Source organism: Dasypus novemcinctus, chromosome 13 (genome assembly GCF_030445035.2).
Source record: "Dasypus novemcinctus isolate mDasNov1 chromosome 13, mDasNov1.1.hap2, whole genome shotgun sequence".
In the NCBI taxonomy this organism is placed as follows: domain Eukaryota; kingdom Metazoa; phylum Chordata; class Mammalia; order Cingulata; family Dasypodidae; genus Dasypus; species Dasypus novemcinctus.
Genome location: NC_080685.1, coordinates 53,064,617 through 53,077,059, shown reverse-complemented (window position 1 = coordinate 53,077,059; position 12,443 = coordinate 53,064,617). Strand labels below are relative to the sequence as shown.

The 12,443-nt window shown below is 35.2% G+C and overlaps 1 protein-coding gene across 2 annotated transcripts in view; it reads right to left on the bottom strand.

Moving 5' to 3' along the window:
- Nucleotides 1-12,443, bottom strand: part of RABGAP1L (RAB GTPase activating protein 1 like) — an 808,684-nt gene that overhangs the window by 523,711 nt on the left and 272,530 nt on the right. The gene's annotated exons all lie outside the window — the stretch shown is intronic.

The following is a 12,443-nucleotide window of genomic DNA, read 5'->3' as shown; positions in this document are numbered from 1 at the left end:
AATTTCAGAGGAACTAAACATTCCCAAAGCCAAAAATAACCTTAAATTTACTTAAATTTAGTTTTCCAGTTTTTTCTTTTCTTTTCTATTTGATGGGAAAAGGCAGAAGGAACTAGAAAGTGAATTTGCAATAGGATATGTACTCCAATTCATATTTTGGGGTGTTTGCACATTAACAATTACATATCTATTCTATAGGCTTGACAGAGGTAATTATTTTTAGTGAAAAAAAATTGAATACGAGAAAAGACAAGGTTTCAATGACTAGTTTTGTGCCTGATACTTAAGAGCTACTCATTAAATGTATTTTTTACATTTTTTAAAATGATTTTAATCAGTTCTGATCTATAATTTGAAGTGATCTATAAAATAACCTACAATTTATCATTTATAATCCAATTCTTTAAATTACCAAGACCTTGGAAAATTAATCATTCCCACCCACTTCCCTATCTAAAAAGATTAAACCTGGAATCTTCATCGATGACATTTCCATTTTGACAGACAGCTTTCAGGCATAAATCCAGAGAAGTGCTTTATACATTTGAAGTTTACTGTTTTGAACAGAAACTGTGATTTAATAGTTATTTTGTGTTGTTGAAATTTGACTTTTCCAGTTCTTCATGATCTCACACTGATACTGATGCATTTGTGTTACAGAAGATTAGCCCATTCCATCTAGATTTAAAAAACAGATTTGTTTTAGAAGTTATTATTTTTCTAAAAATGGTCAGTCTTTTAAAGAGAAAGACTTAAGGGAAGGTTATAGGAGAATTTTTTTTTTTCTTTAAGGGATAGTATCAGTTTTTACTTGACTGTAAGTCCAATATTGTTGATGGCAGAGTAGATATTGTGTTCCGGTTGATGTGGACAGTGGGTTGTCTGGTGCTCTCATTTGTTTTTATTTCTATCTGTCACTTTGTTATAACAGGATTTTAACATGGCATAAAACTTTGTGACAAGATAAGTCTCCTGCTTTATGTAGCTTCTTGGATTCACCTAAGAGATTTTAAAATAGCATAAATACCTCCATCCAACTTTTGCAGTTATTTGATAGCAGGAGAAAATTGAATATTTTAGTCCTTTTAAATTCACTCAAAGAGCAAAACAGGATTGTCTTGTATTATGTAAAAACATCTGTAAACAGAGCTAGTATGGTCAAACAATATTCCCAACCTAATATTTCTCATTTACACTTTAGCTACTTTAAGTGATATCTATAATGTAATAAAGTTTATACTTTTTAATTTTGTAACATTTTGTGATTTTTTTAGTGCAATACGTATTTGTATAATAGGATGATTCTCAGTTGATGGAAATGAATAAATAAAATGAATAGTTTTACTTTAAAAAAAAAATTAACCCTAGAGCACTGACCTACAGGGTACGATTCATTTACTCATTCAACAAATATGTATTCCAAGCCAGTGCCAGGTTTGGAGAATACAAAGTACAACAAAACAACATGGGCTCTTCATGATGACAGAGTCTACCATGCCAACAGTTTAAAATTCAGCTGACAGCCACACAACTAAAGACTAGCCTAATCTGCAAAATTCACAGGGAACTAAAACACAGCAAATACAAAACAGTAATGAAAACCACTTTTTATGGCCAGTTAAGAAAGAGAGGCAGATAATAAAGAGAATGAAAGATGTGATGAAAAGACAAAAAAAGATGAACTATAGAGATAGACACGAAAAGGGAAAGAAGAAAATACTGAGAGATTCATGAAGTAATCAAGCAAGAAGCTGCAAACTGGAACTGTTATCAAACCATGATGAGAAATGTGTGTTTATGTTTGGGATGGAGAAAGAGATGTTTCTTTGACAATCACTGCACACATATCTGCTGCTCTATCTTTTTATCTACCTTGACACTAATTAATGGTAAACATACCTAAATATGAATTGCAAAGAGAAGTAAATCAAAGCCAAAACAAAACCCTGGGGAAAACATAATACTACATTGCCCAATAAAAGATAGATATGCTCTAGAAATATGTACTGATAAGGTCAATATGTAAAGTTATTAAGAAATTGGAATCCAGGAGTTACACTGTAATCCCAGGCTCTTGAACATTTTTTAGATTTATGAAAATTATTACTGCCTTCCTTTTATGCTTATTTCTATAACTATAGCTATAAAATTTTACAAATTTTGTTGTGCCACTGAATGATCTATGCTTAAAAATAAGCTCAAGTCTTTCCTCAAAACATTATATTCCCACTCTAATTCCATAATAAGGAAATGAAGGTAATATTAGAAAACCATGTTTTCCTTAGTTTACTAAAAAGCTAACAAAACTATATTTGCTACTAAAGAACAAATCACTCAAGCACATGAAACTAATTAAGAATATATATTTTTAAATTTTTACAGAAATGTATCAGTATTTAAAGGTTGAGGAGTGTTAGTTACCAGATTTATATATAATTATAGTTTTAATACATGTAGATGTTAGTATAAATATGACAGAAAATGGAAGGCCTCAGGCTAGAGAACTTGATAAAAATTATAAAAACTTGAAAAAAATCTTAATAAGCAAAGTTCTAATCCTTTAGAAAGAAACCACCAACCTTAGAAAAAAAGCAAGGTACATTTTCGTAAAGAATCTCATTCACTACTTCTTCATTTCCTTTAATAAAAACATTCTAGCATATACCCGTTCAAAGCTTTTACATTACAACACAAAGAGTACTACTTATTTTCCTTGCCCACCTGATTTTTCCAGTAAATTTTAAAGAACTATAAATTTGATGAATATATTAGTAATATATCAGTACAAGAGCTTGTAGCTTTCATAAATACCAATGGTACAGATCTGACTGGAAAAGCCCAATTCTGCCAAAAAGTTCATTTCCTACAACTAGACAAGGTGATGGCAGAGAACAGAACAGTTATGTAATTAAGCAACACTCTGCCTTCAATGAAATCTTAGTGTTATATATTTTTTGACTAATACACTATCTTGAATTTCTAAAAAGTAAACTATGTAAAGAAAGAGAGAACATCTACCTGGTTAAATGATATAAAGAGTTTTATTTAGTTGTGAAAATTGAAAAAAAAACTTAACTAATGCCATAATTTGACTTTTCAATTAAATATTCACTAAATGTTTTTCAGTTATAAGAAAAATACCACTTTAAACATTTCCTCTTGAGAATGTTCAGTGTTATAACTATAATAAATTCCATTAAACTAGAGTAAAACATTTTCTTTAGACAGATGTTTCATTAAAAGCCACCTGCTGCTACAATACACTGGGAAATAGAGACAAGACAGGCTTTACTCTGGGCAGTATCAACAAACTGACAAGAATAAACACAGTGAAGCTTTTCCTGTTCGTTCAATGCTCAAGGAAGCATACAACTTGGAGAATCTTAAAACAGGCCACTATCCATGGTTGTTTTTTTATTTATTATTCCAAAAGAGGATTTTTGGCAGCAACTATCACAGTAAAATTTGTAATTATTGCCCTTTTTGCTCCCTGGTATAGGTTTAAAGACATGCTTTCTACAGTTTATAAAACCGGGCTTCTTCTTTGTGGCCCATATTGTTTTATACTTAATCAATGATATTTTTTCCATTTATTTAAAAGTTAATGAGTTGCCATTTTAGCACAGTGTCTGGCACACAACAGGTTCTTGTTTTAGTTTGCCAGAGTTGCTATGACAAATATACCATACAATGGATTGGCTTGAACAACAAGCAATTATTGTCTCTCAGTTTTGGAGGCTAGAAGTCCAAAATCACAATGTCAGTAAGGCCATACATTCTCCCCGGGTCATTAGGACCCTCATGATGGCCGCCCTCTGTTATGTGGCAATCTCTCTCTTCTCTGGCTCCTTCTGACTTCTGGTTTCTTCTGATAGACTGCAACTGAATATCCTCACTTTATAAGGTCTCAATCTGTAGAGGGGGATTGGACACAACCATCCTAGGGTCCAGAGGATGGAGGACTAGAGTATGGATTAGAGTGGACTTCCTGGTGTTCTGCTGGGGAACTATTGTGATTAGTAAGGGAAGAAATTGCAGTAGTGATGTGGAGAGGGTAGCCACGGTGGCTGCTGATGGTAGGGAGACGGACGAAGACATATGGTGTAGGGGCATTTTTAGGATTTGAAATTGTCCTGGGTGGTGCTGGACGGATGGATGCTGGACGTTGTGTGTCCTGTCGTGGCCCACTTGGTGGACTGGAGGAAAGTGTGGACTATAATGTGGACCGCTGTCTGGAGCAGTGGAGCAGTGCTCCAGAATGTATTTGCCAGGTGCAGTGGATGTGCTGCGATGATGGAAGAGGTCGTTGATGTGGGAGGGGTGGGGTATATGCAGATCGCATATTTTTTTAATGTAACATTAAAAGAAAATAAAGAAGAAAAAATACATACATACATACATACATAGGTACATAAATAAAAGACTCACCCTGACTCATTTGGCCACATATTAATAATAACATCTTCAAAAGGTCCTATTTATAAATGGGTTCACACCCACAGAGACACAGATTGAGACTTGAACATGTCTTTTGTGGATGAATGATTCAACCCACAGCAATACTCAAAGCATTTATTGAATAGACATTGTAATCTTATTGGTTAAAATTCCATTACAACCACCGTAGGGGACCAATTCAATATTACCTTGTGATATCATTTTGATATGGCATATATTTGCTAAGGTTTTTCATTTCATATATTTGTTCTAGCAAGAATAAATTCCCCACTTAATAAGGAGACAAGCATTGATCCATGAATTGTATGTAACTGACCAACAGGGATAGGAGTGGGAGAAGGAAGAAGCACACTTATTTTACTTTCTAAGCCTCCCTGGAAAACCTAAGCTAAACCACTAAATAGCAGCCCAATTAATACATAAGCAACTCCTTATGCTCCACTTGCACCCCTATCATGCTTTGACATATTTTTCAAGTAGCAGCTCATCTACTCTGTGAAGTCTTCTTTGGCTCACCTAAGCAGGCTGTTACTGCCTCTTCTGAACTCCACACAGTTTAGTAAGATAATTACTATAACTTGTATCATAATATACTTGATCTACCCACCTATAAGCCTGTCTTTCTGTAGGCAGCACCATTCCATGATATGCACTCTTCTGGTCTACATAGTTCTAAAAACCATACAGCTCTTGGCCCATAAACAATGCTCAATAAAGAATTACTGAATGAATGGGTAAATTAATAAGTAAATGAGATTAATACCTGCCTGGCAGTCTTGATTATATCAGGGAGTCTCTAGGAGTGGGTTTTAGATAATGTCATTTGACTTTATGATACAATTGAATTTGTATAATTACTAAAGTAATAACTCACATAATCACTAAAATGTCAAGTTTTAGGGTGCAAATACTCCATGATATTTATCAACTGAACAAGTAAAAAAAGACAAATTTAACACTTTATACTTCTAAAAGGAGTCCTTCTCAGTTCCACTGGCTATTATTCATGTCTTGTGCACTTGTGAAAATTATGTGACTGGAAGTCATCTAACACATGCATATTAAAGTAGAAGTATACAGTGGCACCAACATTCATTTTTATTATTATCATGCTTATGATGTAATAGCATATTGACAGAAATTAGTAGAAGCTAACCTTTGAGTACATACAATGTGCCAAGCACTTCATTTTATCATTTTATTTAACTTGCGCAATAATCCTAATAGGTACTACTATTATTCACCTTTACAAGGATGAAACTACAGCTAAGACAATAGGGAAAACTTGCCCAAGGTCACAAATTATAAGCGGGAGAAGTGAGACTCTAATCCACATCTATCTGACACTAGAATTTAAAAAGTAATTACACATACACACACACAGGTGCACAAACTACTGGAAGAGAAGATTCATTTAGAAAAAAGAATTCAAGTTTTGTTATTTTAACAAAACATCAAGTATGAACATTATAAATTAGGTCACTTCTAATAAAGAGCCCTGAACCATAATCTAATGTTTGTTAGATTATATATGTAGAAATTAGCAGACTTGATGGATAAATTATACCACACATGCCACATAATTACTAAAATTACATATGTAGTTCCATTATGCTTCATAAAAATCAAGTTGCCTTAAAATCCATACAACTTCCCCCATGGTGACTGGCTCAGAATATATGAAAATGTCATCTTTACTCAGTGACTCCTCAAGTCAGCAATTAAGGTTTAAACCTTCAGTTCAGAAGTTCTAAATTGCTTGCCTGTTTCTAAAAGGGCTGTAGGGTTACAATCCTTTTATTACCCTTTTGAATCACCTAAAAAATGATGAAGAATGCTAAATTAATAGGGCAGCAAGAAATATCAATGATCAGCAATAAAGAACATAAGATTTCAGAAATATGTGGTCGAAGTCTGGCAGTGATTCATCAACAGTGGTGGTGCCCTGTTGGTAAAAATCGCATTGCAGGCAGACAATGGTTGTAGCTTTGGGTCTACTTTAAGATAGATGATACAAAGATTCATCATAAAAGGGAAGGTTTGAAGTTAGATGCTTTAGAAATTTTCAATTACTAATTCATTGGAAAGGTTAATATATGTTTACTGATAGAAAGAGAGTATTTCCTATATTAAATTATAGATATTATTCCTATACAATAAATAGTATAAAGGGATAGTATCGTTTTTTATTTCTTTATCCTTTTCTTTTTTACCCTAATGATCACATTCAAATAACTGAGAAAATACAGAAGAGAATTTAAAAGACAAAAATTAGGAATGCCCTATACCTTTCTTCCCAAATTTAAAAGTTTTTTGCCTCAATAGTAAAAGCAGGAATCACACCACGAAAGCTGTGAGGCTTCTTGGAGTGTTACTTTGAAAGCACTAGATATAATGCCCACCACACAACCTATCAATTCCCTCAGCAAGTGTTTTTCTAGAATCTGCTAGAGGGTAGTCCTAGCATCGAATGCTAAGCTTACAGCAGGGGGTAAATCCATGATACAATCCTTGCTCTCTTAGAGTTTACAGTCTACATGACCCTGGTTGGTCATACTGAATTTCCCACAGCCCTCAACCATGGCTCTCACAATATATCGTATTCCCTCAGCCTAAGCACATCCTCTCATTTGTTGCTTGGCAAAATCCCAACTCTATGAAGTTACCCTTTGCTCAACTCAGACAGAGCTGGCTGTTTCAGTCTATATGCTCCCAAATCACTTTGCTCAGATCTTTGTTATAGCACTTAACCATGTTATCACAATATCTCTGCTTCCTTGCCTGTCTACCCCCACTGGAGTGGTAGGTCATAAGAATTATTCTTCTTTATATCCCTAGTGCTTAGCATAGTGTCTGACACAAAAAGAGACATTTTGTTTGATAAACTAAGCATGAATTAATGGTCCAAGGACACAAAAATGTTATACCTATCTATAGGAGTGCCTATCTTGTTTTTCTTCCTTCTCCCCACTTCTTTCTCAGAAGGATGCCTTGAAACCCACATGGATCTTAACAGCTCATAGTAACGGTCTATTCCTAATAGTATTTTTCTGCATCACTCATTTAAGATTTAAGCACAAACTGGTTTATAAATTTCCTCATCTATTACTAGTGAGTACTTACCACATATTAGGCATGTGTTGAGTGCTTTACGTGAATTATCTTACTGAATCCTCACAACAATTCTATAAGATGCATATTCTTATGTTCATTGTATAAATGAGGGAATTGAGGATAGTTAAGGAACTTGCCCAAGGTGACCAAGGTAGTGCAAGGTAATCTATAGGAGTGCCCATATTTCCTTCTAAAGTGGAGCTAATGCTTTAAACCAAGGAAGGTTGTGCCTGAAAATGCCTTTTGATCCTGGCAATGGATAATTCTTCGGAGATTTAAAGGCCCTTCTGACTGTTCTTGGTTGGTCCTTGACTCCAGATACAGGCTCTCAGTTGGTCTGCAGCTCCTGACCTGATTTATCCCCACTTGAATTTAGTCCAGAGTTTCATCCTTATTAAATTTTTGATCCCTATAGTCATTTCCCAACAGTCAAGCAGATTTGTACAGCCTTATTTTCTGTGATTATATTACAAAAACAACAAGACTATGAAGTGTAATTATTCTACACAATAATCCCAGGTCACTTCCCCACTCAAAATTACTCCCTAACCTTGTCCTACAATGATTCAGGGAGACTCATTCTACATATGCCACTAGCCATTGCAACACTTACTAGACCAGTAATTCTTTTCTTTTTATACTTGATATAATTTTTAAATATACATTATTTTCTTAAAGCTACTTAGATTACATAAATGTTACATAAAAAATATAGTGATTCCCATATGCCCCGCTCCCAACATTTTCCACATAAACAACATCCTTCATTAGTGTGGTACATTCATTGCAATTGATAAGTGCATTTTGGGGAATTGCGACTGAGCCTGGATTATTCTTTACATTGTAGTTTACACTCTTTCCCACAATTCTGTAGGTTATGGGAAGATATATAATGGCCTATTTCTGTCATGACAATGTCATTCAGGACAAATCCCAAGGTCGAAAAATGCTCCCGTATTATACCTGTTTTTCCCTCTCCTTGCCCTCAAAGCCTCCAGTGGCCACTGACTCCGCATCAATGTTAATTTCTTCCATTGCTAGAATCACAGTAAGTCTATAGTAGAATACCAGGAAGTCTACTCTAATCTATAGTTCATTCCCCAATCCTAAGGATTCTGGGATGGTGATGATCACTCCACCTCTAATTGAGAGGGGGCTCCTTTGATCCCACAGTTGATGGATGGGACTCTCTTGGAGTTGTAGGCTCTCGTTTCCTTGGTATGGTGGTTATTCATCCTTACCTTCTTGTTAGTTGCCCTGGGTCAGTCCAATGGACAGGAGAGTAGGTGCTGCAACTCCACTGAGGCTCAGGGCCCAGTGGCACATGGACAGCCCTAAGATTTAAGTCTCTTGGATGTATACCTACCACCTCCAGCACCAAATACAGGTTCAAATAGAAGGGACAGATGAGCCATGTGCAGAGGAGCTATAACTGAGTCCAAATCTGTCACTCTCAGGAGTACAAACCCCAAAGTAGGGCCCACTGGCAAGGCACCAAACTCCAGAGCTAACTGCCCTGACCAGAGGACCTGGGTATCTCCAGGCTCCCTCAGGAGTCCCACTATTTGGGACAGTATCTACTTTGGCAGTCTATGAAATCCTGCTGAGATGTGCATAAGCGTTACCAGTAATTCTTAATGGCTCCTACCTACTCCCTGGCAAAAATAAAATAAGAGGCCAGTACACCAGGAACTACTGCTCAAATTAACTGCTAAGTTGTTTATAGTTCTCTCCAACTAGGTGATAAGTTTCTTAGGGAAAAGACATTCTCTTATACTTTACCAGGTTTATTGAAAACCTAACACAGTATAAGGCTTACAGTTTATGGGAAGAAAAAAAGAATAAATAAATGACCTCAGGTCCCTCTTGGGAGGGACAAAAACAAATATTTATTGACCAGCTAGTATACGCTAGGCCCTAGGGCATGCACAGGGTAACCTATGAAGAGGAAAATAGTTGCAGCCCTTGATTCCCTGTAGTTTAGAGTCTGGTGGGGAAGTTGGCATTAATCAACTAAAAGCGCACTATGAGAGACCCCTCTTCTGAGGCAATGGTTGAAAAGGGGATATAATAGAGTCACAAAATCAAATATATTTGAAGGCCAGACAGGTATTAAAATGCATGAAGGGTATAATAAAGAGCAATAAGTCCATGGCAAAATATAAAGTACAAATTTGAGCCAGAGGTGTATACTTCTCTTTAATGTAGTGCTGTTCACACAAAACGTATTTCCAGGCTAGATCCAGTCTGCTGGCTGTAAATTTGCCATCCCTGGAAAAAAATGCTTCAGAATATGATTTGTTGTTTCAAATTCTAAACTAGCACACCACTACTAAACAATTAAATTTTTTAAAAATACTACTTTTTCACAGAAGTCAAATTTTAAGATTTCTGTAAATACTTCATATTCCTCTTTCCCTCTGTAACTTGAGCAACTCTGTTCAAGCTGAATCATTTCATTAACTGACCTTGAAATCCTGCCATTCTTTTAAGAAGATAGAAAAAATAAACTGGACCAAAAGAAAGACTAACAGTTGTTGAACCATGACCAACAAGTACCAAATATGCAGGCACTTCTTCCTGAAAATTCTCTTGGTATTCATTCTTTTTATACTGAGTAGCTGGTAAGCTCAGATGTATTCACCAGCAAAGCACATATACATGCTTTCGGCTACAAATATTTGCTGTTTCATTTCTATCATTAAACACAGAGAAAAAAGAAAATAATTTTTGCAATGATGGCATTATTGATCTTATTATTATCTTTGTCTATGAAACAAGAAAAACAATGAAATTAAATATACCATTGTACTTCCTCTCACAGATGTTATGACTTGAGAACCTGAATAAAGATTCATGACCAGAGTCACAGATTTCTATGGTTTGTATGAAAATGTTGTTTTTGATAAATTGCACTGTTAACAATAGTAATAAAATTTTAAATGTTATGTTGTCATTGATTCATAAACTGAATGTGAAAATATTAATGATACTATTTTAAATTAAACATTGTTAGTCAATCTGAAGTGAAAATTAGTAAGCATTTGCTTTTCTAAAGTAAACTCCTAGACCTACATATATTTTAGAATAAATTATTCCACAAACGCTCTTAACTCCTGCCACGATTATGATACAGTTGTGGCAAAGAAAGGTGGCCACATATTTTCTACCCAATATCTATTCTCATTTCCTTCCTTATTAATAAATCCAAACTTATTGTGTATTTGGGGCAGGGAGGGACAGCAATATGCCCACCTAAAAAAAATTCCCCAGCATTCCATGGAGATAGCAGCCATGTAACAGAATACTTGTCAAGGAGACATAAGTGCAAATTGTTGTCTGAGACCTAAGGAAAAGCTCTTAAAGGGTCAAAGACTTGGTTCAGATATGCCTTTTGGGCCTTTCCCCTTTCTCTGTTCTCTCCTGAACATAATGCTGGATGCAGAGCAGCCATCTTATGACAATGAGTTGACAAGTATATGCCATGTGTCTCAGACAGGGCTCTATCTAGGAAACAAAGCCTGCTTCAGGTATTTCAAATGGGATTTAAACAGGAACTTAGGTACATAAACACTGGAAGAGCTGGAAGAGCAAAGGACTGGGGATGCTGCTGCTAACTTTTAGGTTTGTCCACACACCTGAAGTCCAGAGAATCAGGAGATTATGGCTGTCACCCAGGCTAGGAAACTGCAGAAAACTGAAACTACCAAACCAAGGCAAGGGAATGAGAGGGGAATGCCCAGAAGCAGATACAAAACCTCGTAACCAGCAAAGCGCAGGTATCTGCCTCCCAAATCAAAGAATATTACGCCCTCCATTCTTCACTGCAGAAAGTAAATTATAGCCATAACCTCAGAAGAGGCAACAGAGTCGGAGAAATGTGGCCTCCAAAATCATGCCACATACTTTAAATATATGAAAATGCTTCTTGCCATTCTGTCTCTTGATCTTAAACTTTTTTCCTGCAAAATAAGTATTCAAGACTACGATGATGCTTAGTACAAATAGCAAAAACATCACATAAATGACTATACACCGTATTACCAAGAGTTCATAAATCATATTTTGGGGAAATAATTTTTATACTTATCCCAAGATTTGAAATCTTAATAGCATCTTAGTAAAAAAAAAAGAATATGGCAAGAGCAGCTACCCCATGTGTAGCTATTAAAAGTACACAGTTTGTTAGTCATATGAAAAAGTGATCTGCTCACTGGAGTAATGATCTCTGGGCATTTTTTATCAGAAATTCCATCAATAAAAGTTTTCTGAGCAAAAACTTCTAATATATGATCATTTATTTTATTTTTTACATTTCTTATACACAAGAGCTACTGAACTAAATTATTATGCACAATATAAAGGATAGGTAAAAATGGACATTTATATTAAAAAGATAAAAATCATCAAAAACTTTTGCTTATCAAGGAAGAAATTAGAAGGGCTGAATTTTCTTATTGTGGCTACATATATAACATAACATTTCCCATTTTAATCACCTTCAAGCATACAATTCAATGAAATTAATTTCATTCACCATGTTGCACTACTATCACCACGATCTATCACCGAAGTTTTTCCATCACCCCAAAGAAAAACTCTGCATCTATTGAACACTAACTGCCCATTCACCTTCCTACCCCTGACTGGTAATGTGTAATCTACTTCTGTCTCTAGGAATTTGCATATTCTAGTTATTTCACATAAGAGAAATGATACAATATCTATCCTTATGTGTCTGGCTTATTTCAATCAACATGATGCCTTCAAGTTACACCCATGGGGACTAAAGAATTTTAAAAGTTGCTATTTACTGAGGAACAAAGTATTGGTTATCAGAAATCTCACTTATGAATAGAGATTTTTAAAAA